This window comes from Danio aesculapii, chromosome 4, assembly GCF_903798145.1.
Source record: "Danio aesculapii chromosome 4, fDanAes4.1, whole genome shotgun sequence".
Classification (NCBI taxonomy): domain Eukaryota; kingdom Metazoa; phylum Chordata; class Actinopteri; order Cypriniformes; family Danionidae; genus Danio; species Danio aesculapii.
Genome location: NC_079438.1, coordinates 5281697 through 5298504, shown reverse-complemented (window position 1 = coordinate 5298504; position 16808 = coordinate 5281697). Strand labels below are relative to the sequence as shown.

The following is a 16808-nucleotide window of genomic DNA, read 5'->3' as shown; positions in this document are numbered from 1 at the left end:
AAGTGGAGGAACATCATGTCAAAACTGAGGAAAAAACTCATTTACAGACTGATGGTATTTTGAAAAGGAGAGACAAGAATCGTTTCACCTGCACTCAGTGTGGAAAGAGTTTTGGAAGAAAAGGCTATCTTAAAATTCACATGATGATCCACACTGGAGAGAAACCATTCACATGCACTCAGTGTGGGAAGAGTTTCAGCCAATCATCATCTCTTAATCTACACATGATGAACCACACTGGAGAGAAACCATTCACATGTCTTCAATGTGGGAAGAGTTTCAGCCAATCATCAAACTTTAATCTACACATGAGGATCCACACTGGAGAGAAACCATTCACATGTCTTCAATGTGGAAAGAGTTTCAGCCAATCATCAAACTTTAATCTACACATAAGGATCCACACTGGAGAGAAACCATTCACATGCACTCAGTGTGGGAAGAGTTTCAACTGCTCATCACACCTTAATCTACACATGAGGATCCACACTAGAAAGAAACCATTCACATGCGCTCAGTGTAGAAAGAGTTTCAGCCAATCATCAAACTTTCATCAACACATGAGGATCCACACTGGAGAGAAACCATTCACATGCACTCAGTGTGGGAAGAGTTTTAACAGCTCATCACACCTTAATCAACACATGAGGATCCACACTGGAGAGAAACCATTCACATGCACTCAGTGTGGGAAGAGTTTCAACCAATCATCATCTCTTTATCTACACATGAGGATCCACACTGGAGAGAAACCATTCACATGCACTCATTGTGGGAAGAGTTTCAGCCAATTATCATCTCTTAATCAACACATGTGGATCCACACTGGAGAAAAACCATTCACATGCACTCAGTGTGGGAAGAGTTTCATCCGCTCATCATCCCTTAATCAACACATGAGGATCCACACTGGAGAGAAACCATTCACATGCCCTCAGTGTGGGAAGAGTTTCATCCACTCATCCCACCTTAATCAACACATGATGATCCATACTGGAGAGAAACCATTCACATGCCCTCTGTGTGGGAAGAGTTTCAGCAAATCATCATCCCTTAATCAACACATGATGATCCACACTGGAGAGAAACCATTCACATGCACCCAGTGTGGGAAGAGTTTCAACCGCTCATCAAACCTTAATCTACACATGAGGATCCACACTGGAGAGAAACCATTCACATGCACTCAGTGTGGGAAGAGTTTCAGCCGATCATCATCCCTTAATCTACACATGAAGATCCACACTGGAGAGAAACCATTCACTTGCACTCAGTGTGGGAAGACTTTCAGCCGATCATCATCCCTTAATCTACACATGAAGATCCACACTGGAGAGAAACCATTCACTTGCACTTAAGCCGTGGTCACACTGGACTTTTCTCCCCATAGACTTCCATTCATACGCATGCGAATACATCAGACCGGAAACCTAGTTTGTGCATCAAGTTTCGCAGTTCACTGCCTTGCAAAGTTCAAGCTTGGTGAACTGTGACCTGGGAAATCGCATCACTTGACTGTTTGAGACCAATCGTAGATCAAAACATGACCTCTCTGGATGGAAATGTAAAATATGGACCAATAGGTCACTTTTTTAATGTCTACTCATCCTGTTTAATCCCGCCCCTTTTCACAGCGCCATACAGCAGAATTTTGCATGCTCAAACTCTAGTTTCGTTGTGGGATGAGTTTCAGCAAATCCTCAGACCTTCATAAACTCATGAAGACCCACACTGGAGAGAAACCATTCACATTCATTTAAGGCTGGAAGAGTTTCAACCGATCAGCAAACCTTAATGAACACATGAAGATCCACACTGGTGTGAAAGAGTATATGTGCTTGAGTGTGAGAAGACTTTTATTACAGCTCCAAAATTGAAACTGCACCAGACAATTCACACTGGAGAGACCGTACAAGTGTTCACACTGTGACAAGAGGTTTAATCATTTAACACATCTGAAAACAGAGGAGGATTCACACTGGAGAGAAACTGTACAGATCCGAGTCTACAGAGTTTCGCTCATTTGGCGCAGCTTAAGAAACACATGGACAAAAAGTTGCACACATGATATGAATGCAGCAAAACAATGAATGAATTGGCAGCGTCAGCTTGCACACCTGATGCTTGTTGCAATCAATTTGGCAATAAAAGCACAGCGAAAGCAAGATGAGGCATCGTTTTCGCTTCAGAGACTTCTACAGCCTTCTGAGCGAGTCAATGAGGGTTCCTCCTGCTGATATCCAGCGATTTTGAGCGAACGAGAATGGTCTCCCGGTCCAGATTGTGTACACATGGTGGCAGACGGTTGAGCTGGGCTTCTCCCTTGCCTGGCGTTCTTTGGGTCCGGACCTCCAGAGCGGTGCGTACAAAGTTGCAAATTTTCTAAAAGAGCAACGCAGTCGTGCAGCACGTCCTTAACAGGATGACGCTCCGACTGTGCGCTTCTGGATGCGGTGGTTTCCTGTCCCTGGATGATGGGCACGAGCACTGCGTTGCATGTCTGGGGGTCCAGCATGTTAATGCGGTGTTCAAGCGCAGTTCATGTCGTCATTGCAATGCCATGTCTGTTGTGCAGTTAAGATCGCGGCTAGCCTTTCCAAAAGGGTGAACCACCCCAGCTGTCCCCTGCACTGAAGCGGGCACTCTGGCAGGTCTGAGGGTTCCAGTGGGAGATTTTCCGTCGCCTTCGGGCCCGCGGACCTCGCTCCTCCAAACGCTCCATCCAAGCTTCGAGCAGAGGAAGCGATCCGTCTAACCAGATGGTAGCCCTTAAGCTCGATGACACCGGGGACCAGACGTCCACTGCTGCATCGGAGGGTGGGCTTTCATTGTTCGACGAGGATCCAGAACCGCTCGCCCCCTCCGGGCAGGTGATCGCTGTCAAAACGGATCCTGAAACGGACATCTTAGCAATGCTTCCTTGGGCTGCTTTGGCCTTGGGGTTGGAGATGGTTTATCCCCCAGCTCCGCGGCCGGACCGCCTAGATGGGTGCTACGTAGAGGACAAGAGGGCCAAGCCTTCGAAGCCTTGAAGCCTTCTTCCCGGAGGTGCACAGTAGGTTCAGGCAGTCCTGGAGGGCACCTTTTTCTGCCCGTAATGCGTGTCCCTCCGCCCTCACCAATCTTGACGGTGGAGCAGCCAGGGGGTATGAGGCGATTCCTCAGGTTGAGCGCACCATTGCGGTCAAACTTTGTCCGTGTGGTGCCTCTTCTTGGCTGCGTCCACCTCGTCTCCCGTCTAAAGCCTGTAGGTTATCTGCCTACCTCGGAGCTAGAGCTTACAAGGCTGCGGGCTAGGATGCTTCCACCTTGCATGCTATGACCACCTACCAGCACTACCAAACGCAGGCGCTGGCCCGGCTGCACGAGGGTAGGTCTGACCCAAGCTTGCTACACGAGCTCCGCACCGCAACCGACTAAGCTCTTCAAACCACTAAGTCAGACAGCCCGAACTCTGCCAGTCTGGGATGCGTATTTCCATGTCTCCATTCTTCCACGCCACTGTCAGTTTCTAAGGTTTGCGTTAAAAGGTCAAGCTTGGCAATACAAGTCCTCCCCTTCGGGCTCTCTCTGTCTCCGCGGGTCTTCACCAAGCTCACGGAGGGTGCCTTAGCGCCCCTTTGGCTCGCGGGCTTCTGCATACTCAGTTATCTCAACGACAGGCTGATTTTAGCCCACTCTCTGGAGCAATTGATTATGCACAAATACAAGGTGCTCCGGCACCTGCACCTGTTGGGGCTTCAGGTCAACTGAGAAAAGAGCAAACTCGCCCCCGTGCAGAGGATCCTTTTTCTCGGGCTGGAGCTGGACTCGGTCACCATGACAGCGCGCCTCTCCAGAGAGCGCGCTCAGCTAATGCTGAACTGTCTGAGAGAGTTTGACAGCAAAATAGTGGTCCCACTGAAATGATTTCAGAGGCTCCTGGGGGATATGGCATCCGCAGCCGCTATCACGCCTCTCTGATTACTCCATATGAGACCACTTCAGCACTGACTTCACGATTGAGTCCCCAGACACGCATGGCATGCAGGCACACACCGAGTCACTGTTACTGCGCTGTGTCGCCTCAGCCCTTGGAACAACCCCTCATTCCTACAGGCCGGAGTGCCTCCAGGACAGACGTCCAGTCATGTTGTTCCAGCACGGGCTGGGGGGCTGTGTGTTGGGGGCATGCAGCTGCGGGCCTGTGGAAAGGAACCCAGTTGCATTGGCATATAAATTTCCTAGAGTTGTTGGCAGTGTTCCTTGCTCTCCACCGTTTTTTTCGGTGCTGGAGCAGCGGCACATGCTGGTCAGCACGGCGGCGGTGGCGTATATCAACCGAATGGCGGGTATTCGCTCTCGCCGCATGTCTCAGATCGCCCGCCGTCTGCTCCTTTGGAGTCATACGTGACTGAAATTGATGCGCGCCATTCACATTCCAGGCAAGCTCAACCGTGCAGCCGACGTGCGCTCACGGCAGCCTTTACGTCCCGGAGAATGGAGACTCCACCCGAGTCTGTTTAGCTGATATGGGCACGATTCGGGGAAGCCCAGATCGGTCTGTTAGCTTTCCCTGAGAATGCTCATTGCCAGTTGTTTTTTTCCCTGACCGAGGGCTCTCTCAGCACGGATGCACTGGCCCACAGCGGGCCTCGGGGCATACGCAAATATGCGTTTCCTCCAGTGAGCCTGCTCGTGCAGTTACTGTGCAAGGTCAGGGAGGACGAGGAGCAGGTCTTGCTAGTTGCGCCCCCCTGGCCCAACCAAACCTGGATGCCAAACCTGGATAGTGGATGCCATCTCTCTTGCTTACCTGAGCCTGGGTGAGCCATGTCCCCCAGGAGTGCGTGCGCACTCCACTCGGAGCATCGCATCCTCTTGGGCGTGTGCACACAGCACCTCTCTAACAGACATCTGTAGAGCTGCGGGCTGGGCGACACCTAATACATTTGCAAGGTTTTACAATCTGCGAGTGGAGCTGGTTTCCTCAAGGGTATTAGGTAACCCTTGGTGATTGAGGAAACAACTCTGTTAAGGTGTTGAAACACGCCATTCTCCCTAACACAGAGATACGTGCGCTTATTCACTCTGTCAGTAAAGTTCCCCGCTTAGGTGAGCCCTGAAGATTCCTCCAAGGCCCCCAGCACTGACTCAGCGGAGGAGTCACTCGCTGGCCCATTACATTGTAGGTCTGCCCTCTGGTCAGCCCACATTTTGGGTATAGGTGCCCGCTATGCGTGATCCCCACTAGGGGATCCCATATGCTTATTCAGCCACGATGCAGTCCCCCACTCACAGGTCCGCACAGGTCTTCCCTCTCTGCTAATCATCTTATTATATGCGTACTCCCCCTTCTCAGGGCTAGTCCATATATTCTGCCATCATCTCCCCATTTGGGATGCAAGTGGCCTCCGCAACATCCTCCCCTTCGGGACTGCATGATTTCCCAACGTACTGTCGTATTAAATTCCTAGAATTATCTAGACGCTTACGGCTCCCAAAAAATCTATATCTAAATCCGTAAATCTTCTTTGAAGTGGGATAAGTAAGGGCCAGGGATCACGTTGGAAGACCGCGCCTCTCTATGATGCAGGCGCGCTCACGCTATGCCTGGCTATCCTCTCATCGGAGGGGAAGGTAAGTTGCAGTTATTATGGCGTTTTCCAGACATTTCCCCATACGTGGCTTAAAAATCCACTATAGCATTGAAGTTCCCCATCCAAAGGGGAACGCTCTGGTTACTAAAGTAACCTCGGGGAACGGAAACGCTATATTGCATCGCCATAATGATTGATCCTTAGCTGTAGATATCAGTCTCTTCGGCTTAAAAAGGATGCCTCATCTTGCTTTCGCTGTGGTTTTATGTTAAATTGATTGCAACAAGCATCAGGTGCGCAACCTGACACTGCCAATTCATTTGGCATTTCATTGGCCCGTTTACATACTCTTTCAGATGATTGGCTTTCTGAATGAAATCCTCATACGTGGATTAAAAATCCACTATAGCATTTCCGTTCCCCTCCTCGGGGAATGAGGGTTACTTTAGTAATCAGAGCATTTTCCAACACTCCTACACTGCAGTAGGTGGGGTTGTAAATGTGTTGCGCTCCTTGCATTTACCATAAACACAATAATGGTGGCTGAGAGAAGAACAGTTTCATAAACATCTGGCAAACAGCACCTATGCAGCTTAAAATCTCTTTGCAAGTGATTGTACAGGTGCGGATACATCTCTACTCCACTCTCCAGTGTATTCATGTAGCTAGTATTGTTTTGGATTATATTCTCTGTCTGACTCCCTGAATGAGAAACAAATCACTGGCATGACACCGCACGACAGAGAAGGTGGAGCTCCAGGATGGTTAGTTTGCAGTATACCAGGGCCTCAAGTTTAGAAAGCCCATTCAATTGTCCTGTGTTGCATCTTTTATTAGTAACGTTTCTTTATTTTGGGTTCAAGATTATTTCTAGATTACTACATTTACTTTTTTGAGTAAAATACAAACTTGATGAATATTTTATGATTCAGGCAGAGCAACAGGTATGAGATTTTACAATATTAATACACTGTGATTATCCCAAGACTGCAGATTGTGGTAAATACTGATTGGATGCCTGCATTACTCATCAATGGGTATATAAACGTTGTTGCGCTAGCTACCCCAGGATGCTGTGGCTACTCAGGAGTCCTAATGTCAAGACCAGCCATCTCATTGACTCTTTAACCTTATGGTTTTGTTTTGCATTACTTATATCATGTAGTTAAAGTGTTGTTGTGATTATATACTAAGTTTTTTATCTTCATTATTATCCATAGACATTTGTTGGTTGTTCTGATTGTTCTATGAGTTACATTTTATAATAAATATTTTGCATTCAGGCTATTTTGTTGGCTCATTTCTCTTTTATGTTGCAACTCAAACAAGCGGGTCATAACACTTTGTAAAATGTGTCCGGTTGTATCCGAGATCTTGTCCTTTCAGTCATGACCATAGGTGAGAGTAGGAAACCTAGATTGAGTGGTAAATTGAGAACATTGCCTTTCGCCTCAGCTCCTTCCACACAACAGACAATCACATCAACTACATTACTGCTGCCGCTGCACTGATCCATCTTTAAATCTCACATTCCATTCCTCTTAAAAAAAACACAGATACTTGAACTCCATTTGGGGTAAAGACTCTCCTCCAAACTGGAGATGGCCACCTTTTCCCAGTCAAGCACCATGGTTTCTGACATGGAGGTGCTGTTTATTTCCTTGCCGTGTCACACTCAGCAGCAAACCATCCCACTGTATGATGAAGGTCCATGTCCTATGAAGCCAAAAGGACGTTATCTGCAAAAGACAGTCCTAGCCTGCACCTAAAATTTTGTCAGTAAAAAATGATTATTTTTGAGATCAGCCTAAAAAAAAACACATTTACAATATAAAATGAATAAACTGATGGATGGATAGACAGGTAGTAGAAGAAGGGGAAGTAGGATGGCTTGTTCAACCATAAAGCAAGATGGAGCTCTCTCAGGAGGGATAGACCAGTGTGTGAGATGTATCAGACTGAAGGCATAATAATGAAATAAATGCTCAGTAAGCTCCAACCCTTTTTTTATCAACTGGCTGTTGCGATGTACTCTTATGCAACCTAGGGTGCTAATTGTTCAAGAGAAATTAATTGACTAAATTCTCAAATTGTTTTAAATATTGTAAAAAAAAAAAAAAACATTTACAGGGATATACTGAAGTAGAGAAATAACTTTAGGAAGGCAGTTCATTTTGAGTATGATAGTTTGCTATATTGAGTACCTCAGAGCAGTGGTTCTCAATTTATCCCAAATTAAATTTAGCTCTTATTAGATTAGATTAGATTAAATTCAACTTTATTGTCATTACACATGTACAAGTACAAGGCAACGAAATGCAGTTTAGGTCTAACCAGCAGTGCAATAGCAGCAAGTGCAGGATACAGGTATAAGTTATAAAGTGCAGTTATAGAAAAACTATGGTGATATTTACAGATGGATGTACTATCAACATTATATACAGGTTGTATTAGCTATGAACAGAGATTTGCATAAATGAATATATGTACAGGATGCTATTAATAATCAGGAGTGGCAGATAGATAAACATAATTACAAATTACAAATGTCCATGTGCTGTGGGTATGTCCAGTTCAAGTAAATGAATCAGTGCAATGAATATGTGCAAACTTTAAATGTGCAAATGTTAAATAGTGCAGTGATTGTGAGGAGTATAAGTTAGAGGAGTGTGGGGGGTGTATTGGGGGGGCAAAAGAGTCAGTGAGGGGCAGAGTTCAAAAGGAAGACAGCTCTGGGGAAAAAGCTGTTCCTCAGTCTGCTGGTTTTTGTCCGGGGGAGCCTGAAGCGCCTGCCGGAAGGCAGGAGAGAAAACAGTCTGTGAGCAGGGTGAGAGGTGTCCTTAAGAATACTGCGTGCTCGGCGCAGACAGTGTTTCTTCTGGATGTCCTCAATGGCTGGCAGTGTTGTCCCTGTGATGCATTGGGCAGTTTTCACCACCCGCTGCAGTGCCTTACGCTCAGCAACAGAGCAGCTTCCATACCAGACTGTGACGCAGTTGGTCAGGATGCTTTCTATTGTGCAGCGGTAGAAGTTCACCAGGACGGCTGATGAAAGCTGGTTCTTCTTAAGTTGCCTCAAGAAGAATAGGCGCTGATGAGCCTTCTTGACCAGGCTGGAGGTGTTGGTGGTCCAGGAAAGGTCCTTTGAGATGTGGGTCCCCAGGAACTTGAAGGATGAGACAGGCTCAACGGCCATCCCATTAATGTGGATGGGATCATGCGAGCCTGTTCGTCCCTTCCTGAAGTCCACAATGAGCTCCTTGGTCTTATTGGTGTTAAGGAGCAGATTATTGTCAGTGCACCAAGTGGCCAGATGCTGTATCTCCTCCCTGTAGGCAGTCTCATCATTATTGCTGATTAGACCAATCACTGTGGTGTCATCTGCAAATTTGATGATGGTGTTGGATCTGTTCACAGGCCTACAGTCGATAGTAAAAAGGGAGTATAGGAAGGGGCTCAGCACGCAGCCCTGTGGTACACCAGTGTTGAGTGTGACGGTGGTGGAGCAGATGTGGCCTGATCTAACATTCTGAGGTCTGTTAGTCAGAAAGTCCATAACCCAGTTGCAGAGAGACGTGTTGATATCCAGGTCTCTGAGTTTGATCAGTAACTTAGAGGGTATGACAGTGTTGAATGCTGAGCTGAAGTCAACAAACAGCATTCATACATAAGTGTTTTTATTGTCCAGGTGTGTGAGTACAGAGTGCAGTGCTATGGAGACAGCATCTTCTGTGCTCCTGTTGCCACGGTAGGCAAACTGATGTGGGTCCAGTGTGGATGGCAGAGAGTCTTTCAGATGTGCCAGGACCAACCGCTCAAAGCACTTCATGATGATGGGTGTGAGTGCTACAGGGCGGTAGTCATTCAGGCATGTTGGGCTGGAGTGTTTGGGCACCGGCACGATAGAGGTTGTTTTAAAGCATGTTGGGACAGTTGCTAGGTTAAGTGACAGGTTGAAAATGTCTGTGAATACCCCAGCGAGCTGTTCTGCACATGCTTTGAGGACGCGCCCAGGGATACCGTCTGGTCCAGCAGCCTTACGCACATTGATCCGACTCAGTGCAGTGTAGACTTCTGAGGAGGTGAGTGTGATAGGTGAGTGGTCGGTTGAGGTAGTGTTCCTGGTGTAGGGTTCTGTATTGTCTCTTTCAAAGCGGGCATAAAAGTCATTTAGCTCGTTCAGGAAGGAGACATTTGTGGCTGTGGGGGTGGACTGGCTGGGTTTGTAGTTGCTGATGGCCTGGATGCCCTGCCACATGCACCGAGGATCAGAGTTGGAAAAGTGCTCCTCTAGCTTTAGCTTGTAGCAGTGCTTGGCCTTTTTGATGCCCCTCTTCAGATTAGCCCTGGAAGTGCTGTAGGCCTGTGCATCCCCTGATCTGAATGCAGTGTTGCGTGCCTTCAGCAGGAGGCGCACCTCCTTGTTCATCCATGGCTTTTGATTTGGGTATGTGGTGATCTGTTTCTGGGTTGTAACACTGTCTATGGTGGTGTTGATATATTCCAGAACAGAGGAAGTGTAACTGTCAATGTCTGTGTGAGAGCCACATGTGGCCTGGGATTTTTACGAGATCTTAGAATCTTTTACGAGATCTTAGAATCCCACATGAGAAATCACAAAAGCAGAGATTTGGCTTATCTTTAACTGCTTAAGATCAATTTGCACCAGTTCAGCAAGAGACAACATTTGTTTGAGTTTCCCTCGCTGACTAGCCTTGACGAAACACAACGTTCCTGAATGGTTAGTGACTCAGCTTTAGTGACGACCTTGGGATTCACTTGCTTGTGAGTGGAAGTTGTCCTGGGTTACCAGGGTGACAGACTGCTGTGAGTCGGTTTGCAGAAGTTTTTTTTCGGTTTCAGCGGTTCCTAAACTTTAAGAGGTTGCATGGAAAGTTCTTTGCGACCCGATTGCGTGGCGGTGCAGTGTCCGAGAGCAAGGCAAGAGGGGGCAGAGAGCAGCAGCGAGCATGAGTGAGCTAATGCAAAAAAGCAAAGTTTTACTGTTGCAGTAGGTTTTTAAGTGATCTGGTTTGGTCCATCTTAATGGCACTGTCTTCCAATGAGCAGTTGCCATGGAGGGCGGGCCCATGCCCTGTACCATTATGCTCAGGGTAAGTCATTAACAGACTGCTTGGTAATTTCATGTGGTAAAATATCTATCTTACTTCAAATGTTACAAGACATACTGTTTCTCATACTAGTTTTTCATTTGCACAAATGTATTGCAAATATCACTAGCTTTTGTTTAGTACCAGACATCATACATTTCAAATACATAAAGAAGGTAGATGAGGTCGAAAATCGAGCTCACCCCCTCAAATATACGCTGCTCAAGCGCAGATCTTCTTGTGCGCTCTCAAATAAACACTGCTGATGTGAGATTGTGTGTTTATATAACAAGTATGTTTCCAACATTTATTACATTTGCTAGGAATATTTTTGAATGTCTCCAATAGACCTACAGAGCGGTATTAATGCGTCCTAACATAAAGTGAAATGGCTATACGTCGTGTTTGCTGGCCTCACGCATCATGCACCTGTCAGTCAGCCAGTCAGCACGTAACCTTAAAGGGTTAAACAAATAACGCACAGCACTACTACGGTTACAGAAAAGTTTGCACTGTTATAATTTACTTACCTTTTAATATGTTTTGGTGCGATTATTACCCGCTATTAAAAAAACATGACTGAATGTTTTGAATGAGAAGCTGTAATGTAGCTGTGGCGTGGCAATTTTGGCGTGGTACCCAGCCATGGAAGAATGAATGTAGCGGAAACCATGTCAGTGTTTAACTTGGTTGCAACAAACACATGTAGTATTCAAAGAAAGCCACTGCCCCAGTGGGAAAATTGACATTTACATTTAGTCATTTAGCAGACGCTTTTATCCAAAGCGACTTACAAATGAGGACAAGGAATCAATTTACACAACTATAAGAGCAGCAGTAAATAAGTGCTATGGACAAGTTTCAGGTGTGTAAAGTCTAAGAAGCAAAGCATTAGTAATGTTTTTTTTTTCTTGAGAGAGTACAGTTAGTGGTATAGCCAGAGAGGCAGTTACAGATTAGGAAGGAAAGTGGAGACTAAATAGTTGAGCTTTTAATCGTTTCTTGAAGACAGCAAGTGACTCTGCCGTTCTGATGCAGTTAGGGAGTTCATTCCACCAACTGGGCAGATTGAATGCGAGAGTTCGGGAAAGTGATTTCTTCCCTCTTAGGGATGGAACCACGAGGCAATGTTCATTCATAGAACGCAAGTTTCTGGAGGGCACATAAATCTGCAGAAGTGAGAGCAGATAAGGAGCAAAGCCAGAGGTCGCTTTGTAAGCAAACATCAGAGCTTTGAATTTGATGCGAGCAGCAACTGGCAGCCAGTGCAAACGGGTGAGTAGCGGAGTGACATGTGCTCTTTTGGGTTCATCAAAGACCACTCGTACTGCTGCGTTCTGAAGCAGCTGAAGAGGTTTGATAGAATTAGCTGGAAGCCCAGCTACTAGAGAGTTGCAATAATCCAGTTTGGAGAGAACAAAAGCTTGAACAATGAGTTGAGCTGCATGTTCAGATAGGAAGGGTCGGACCTTTCTGATGTTATAGAGTGCGAATCTGCAAGATCGAGCAGTTCTAGAAATGTGGTCAGAGAAGTTTAGTTGGTCATCAATCGTTACTCCAAGGCTTTTAACCATTTTGGATGCAGTAATGGTTGCCCCATCCATTTGGATTGAAAAGTTATGGTGTAGAGTTGGGTTGGCAGAAACTTCAAGCATTTCCGTTTTTGCGAGGTTAAGCTGAAGATGATGATCTTTCATCCAGTGTGAAATGTCTGACAGGCAGGCTGAGATGCGAGCTGGAACCGAGGGATCATCAGGGTGAAAAGAGTGGTATAGCTGGGTATCATCAGCATAGCAGTGGTAGGAAAATCCATGTTTCTGGATGACTGATCCTAAAGATGTCGTGTAGATGGAGAAGAGAAGTGGCCCAAGAACAGAGCCCTGAGGTAACCCAGTGTTTAGATGCTGTAGGTTGGACATCTCTCCCCTCCAAGACACCCTGAATGACCTGTCAGAGAGGTAAGATCTGAACCATTGAATAAAAGTGCCTGCAACGCCCAGTGACTCAAGCGTAGATAGCAGGATCTGGTGGTTTACAGTGTCAAAAGCAGCTGATAAATCCAGCAAGATGAGGACAGATGATTTAGAGTCTGCTTTAGCCAATCTGAGATCCTCCACGACCGAGAGCAGGGCAGTCTCAGTTGAGTGGCCTTTCTTAAAGCCAGATTGCTTGTTGTCCATGAGGTTGTTTTGAGTAAGAAAGTCCAGGACTTGATTGAACACTACTTTCTCCAAAATCTTGGCCATGAATGGAAGCAGGGATACCGGTCGGTAGTTTTCAAGTAGCGTTTGATCCAGGTTGGGTTTCTTTAGCAGTGGGGTTACCCTAGCCTGCTTAAATGAAGTAGGGAATAAACCAAAGTCAGGAGATGTGTTAATTATGTGAGTCAGTGTTGGTATGACTGCAGGAGAAATGGCTTGCAAGAGATGAGAGGAAATGGGATCAAGCGGACAGGTGGTTGCATGGCTAGATAGCACGAGATTGGACACCTCAGACTCAGAGAGCTGGAAAAAAGAGGTGAGTGTGTGTGGTGTTGGTGGTGGTGTTTCTTGCATGTTTGTTGTAGGTGCAGCAAATTGAGCACTGATTTTTGCAGTTTTGGTGCAAAAGAATGTAGCAAAGTCATCAGTAGTGAGTGTGGAGGATGCGGGTGGAGGAGGAGGATTGAGGAGGGAGGAAAATGTTTTAAAAAGTAAGCGAGGATTGGTGGCACTGTTGACTTTCTGACGAAAGTACGTCTGCTTTGCAGAAGTAACCTCAGCCGAGAAAGAGGACAGAAGAGTTTGGTATGTTATGAGCTGTTCAGGATTTTGTTTTTCGCCAAATTCTCTCTGCAGCCCGAAGTTTTGAGTGATGCTCACGGAGAACATCAGAGAGCCAGGGTGCAGGAGGACTGGCACGGGCTGGCCTGGATGTAAGAGGACAGTCTGTCTAGACTTGATGCTAGTGTGGAGCAAAGTGTATCAGTGGCACTGTTCGTATCAAGTGCAGAGAGTTTGCAAGATGGAGGAAGAGAGTCTGAAACAATGGTGGATAATCTATTGGGTGAGAGAGAGCGTAGGTTTCTGCGAAAGGCAACTAGAGTTGGAGTGTGTGGCGGCTCAGGAGTAATGTGGATGTTGAGAGACAGAAGGAAATGATCCAATGTTTGTAGTGGAGTTACTAGTGTTTGATCAGCGATGCAATGTCGAGTGTAAATAAGGTCTAGCTGATTACCTGATTTGTGAGTAGCAGTAGTAGGTGCTCTTTTGAGGTCAAAAGAGGCAAGCAGAGTCTGGAAGTCAGCGGCTTGAGGTCTTTCAATGTGAATGTTGAAGTCACCTAGCACCAACAAGGGAGTGTCATAATCAGAAAAAGATGAGAGAAGAACATCCAGTTAATCTAAGAAGTGACCTAATGTACCCGGTGGGCGGTAGATGACAACCACATTTATGTGGAAGGGGTGGATAATGGTGACTGCATGGAATTCAAAGGAGGTGATTTTTGGCAGGGACGGTCTCTGAGTGAATTTCCATTCTTTGGAAATCAGTAGTCCAGTCCCACCCCCTCTCCCTGTCTGACGAGGAGTGTGGGAAAGAGAGAAATTAGTAGAAAGAGCTGCATGTGTAGCAGTGTCCTCCGGTCTCAACCAGGTCTCAGTTTGAGCCATGAGATTAAAGTCAGAATGAGTGGCTATGGAGGTAATAAAATCTGCCTTGTTAACAGTAGATGGACAATTCCAGAGGCCCACAGAGAGAGAGAGTTGTGAAATAGAAGATACATGAATTGATCGAAGGTTGTGAGGGTTGCGCCTGCAGCATACCTCCCGTGCTTTGCGAGCGTTAGTAACAACAGGAATTAGTAAACACATAATAAAAGTGCAAGGAAAACAATAATGAGTGCAGAGATAAAGTAAAATAATAAAGTAAAAACCGTCCGGCTCGACACACAAGCTTTTACAGTGACCGAGGAAACAGTGGGTAAACTTTCTAGTACCATGCACAGATAGGGGGGGGCGAAACCTAAAACTTAACCTTGATCACACTAATCATATAAAAAAAAAAATTTCTTTCCAAACAGCATTATTATGAGAATGCAAACAAACCTGGTCGATTGTTAGCATATCAGATTAAAAAGTAACAATCAGAACGAACAATTAAGTCCCTAAAGATGTCAAATGGTGCTTCCACATATGACTCTGCCATTATAAATAACACATTCCGATCCTACTATGAATCGCTCTATAGTTTACAAGGCAGTGCTTCACAACTACAAATTCAAACTTTTTTCAATAATATTTCTCTTCCAGTTATTTCAGATGAAGATAGAGATTATCTTAATTCGCCTGTAACTCCAGAAGAGGTCCTAGCTGCAATACAATCAATGTCATCCAACAAATCACCAGGACCTGACGGTTTCCCCTCAGAATTTTATAAATCATTCTGGCCTGAACTTTCTAACATTTTGATTCCAGCTTTACAAGATATCTTAGATTAAGGCACGATTCCTGACACTTGGAAAACAGCAAATATCTGTGTAATACTCAAGAAAGATAAAGATCCCCAAGACTGTGCATCATACAGACCAATAATTCTACTTAATACAGATTCTAAAATACTGGCAAAGATTTTGGCATGTAGATTTGAGAGTATGCTCCCCAAGCTAATTAAGCCAGACCAAACAGGCTTCATAAAATCACATTATGGAACCGACAATATACGCAGACTTTTAAATGTTATTAATTTTGTCCAAAGTGAAGGACACCCGGCACTTGTTCTCTCCCTTGACGCCGAAAAAGCTTTTGACAGAGTGGAGTGGGACTTCTTATTTGCGACTCTTAAGAAATTTAATCTAGGAAATAATTTCATTAGGTGAATCCAGTTGCTTTATTCTGATCCTAAGGCAAAAGTTATTACAAATGGTCTCACTTCGACTCCAGCAGGGCTGTCCTCTCTCACCTTTGCTTTTCGCTTTAGTTAAGAACCCCTAGCAGAACTCATCAGACAAAACAGAAATTTCCACTGTATTTTAATGGGAGAGGAAGATCATCGTACCTCACTTTATGCAGATGATGTACTTATATTTATGTCAAAACCAGTGGAATCTATCCCAACATTGCTGGAATGCATCTCACACTACAGTAGTTTCTCTGGTTACAGAATCAATCTTACCAAGTCCATAGCTTTACCCTTAAATATTTCTTCTTTAGAATATCTAAAATTAATCTCCCCTTTCAAACTATCAGAATCTGGCTTTAGATAGAAATTCATGGAATTTAGGAATTTATGTCACATCTTCACTTAAAGACCTTATTAAACATAATTATACATACATACATACATACATAATACATACATAATTATACTATTTAGCAAATTCGTTTTTTAAAGATCTTAATAAGCACATCTCAAAGTTTATCTGGAACAATAAAAGGCCACGTATCAAAATTTCAAAATTAATGAAGCCTAAAGATAGGGGTGGAACAGGCTTGCCAAATCTTCAGTTTTATTATTGGGCAGCCCAAATAAAAAACATGATTAGCTGGTGTTGTGAGAGGACTGACTCTACTTGGTTTAAGATGGAAGAAAAAGCTTGCCTCCCTTTACCAATTAAATATTTGCTATTTGTAAAGAATTATATAAAACAGAAAAAGATTTCTGAACATTTTATCAAATTATATCAAATACTCTTAGAACTTGGAAAGATGTAAAGACATATTTGGGAATTCCCACCCCCTTCTCCTTGCTTTCCCCACTTTCTTTTAATCCCGATATGCCTTTAACATTGCAAAACACTGGTTTTTCAGCATGGCTGGAATTAGGCATCTCTCAAATATCTTGTTCATTTTCAGAGGGCACCATAAAGTCTTTCCAACAGATTGTAGATCAATATAAAGTTCCAAAATCCAATTTTTATAATTATCTACAATTGCGACATTTTTTAAAACCAAAGTTGGACAAAGGAGAGCTGAGATCCAAAACAACAGAGATTGAATACCTTTTACTGAATCCGTCTTGTTTAAAAGGACTGCTAACAAGGATATGTGACATTTTGTCTAACAATTGCATTTCTGCCTGGCTAGGACTTAAGGATGTGTGGGAGAAGGATATTGGTCAAACTATTGAAGAAAATGACTGGG

At 44.8% G+C, this 16808-nt stretch overlaps 1 protein-coding gene and 1 pseudogene across 1 annotated transcript in view; one reads left to right on the top strand and one right to left on the bottom strand.

Moving 5' to 3' along the window:
- The window catches only part of LOC130221893 (zinc finger protein 721-like), a 461849-nt pseudogene extending 459813 nt beyond the window's left edge, over positions 1-2036 (top strand).
- LOC130221935 (gastrula zinc finger protein XlCGF26.1-like) overlaps positions 1-16808 on the bottom strand; it is a 151600-nt gene that overhangs the window by 93790 nt on the left and 41002 nt on the right. The window lies entirely within an intron of this gene.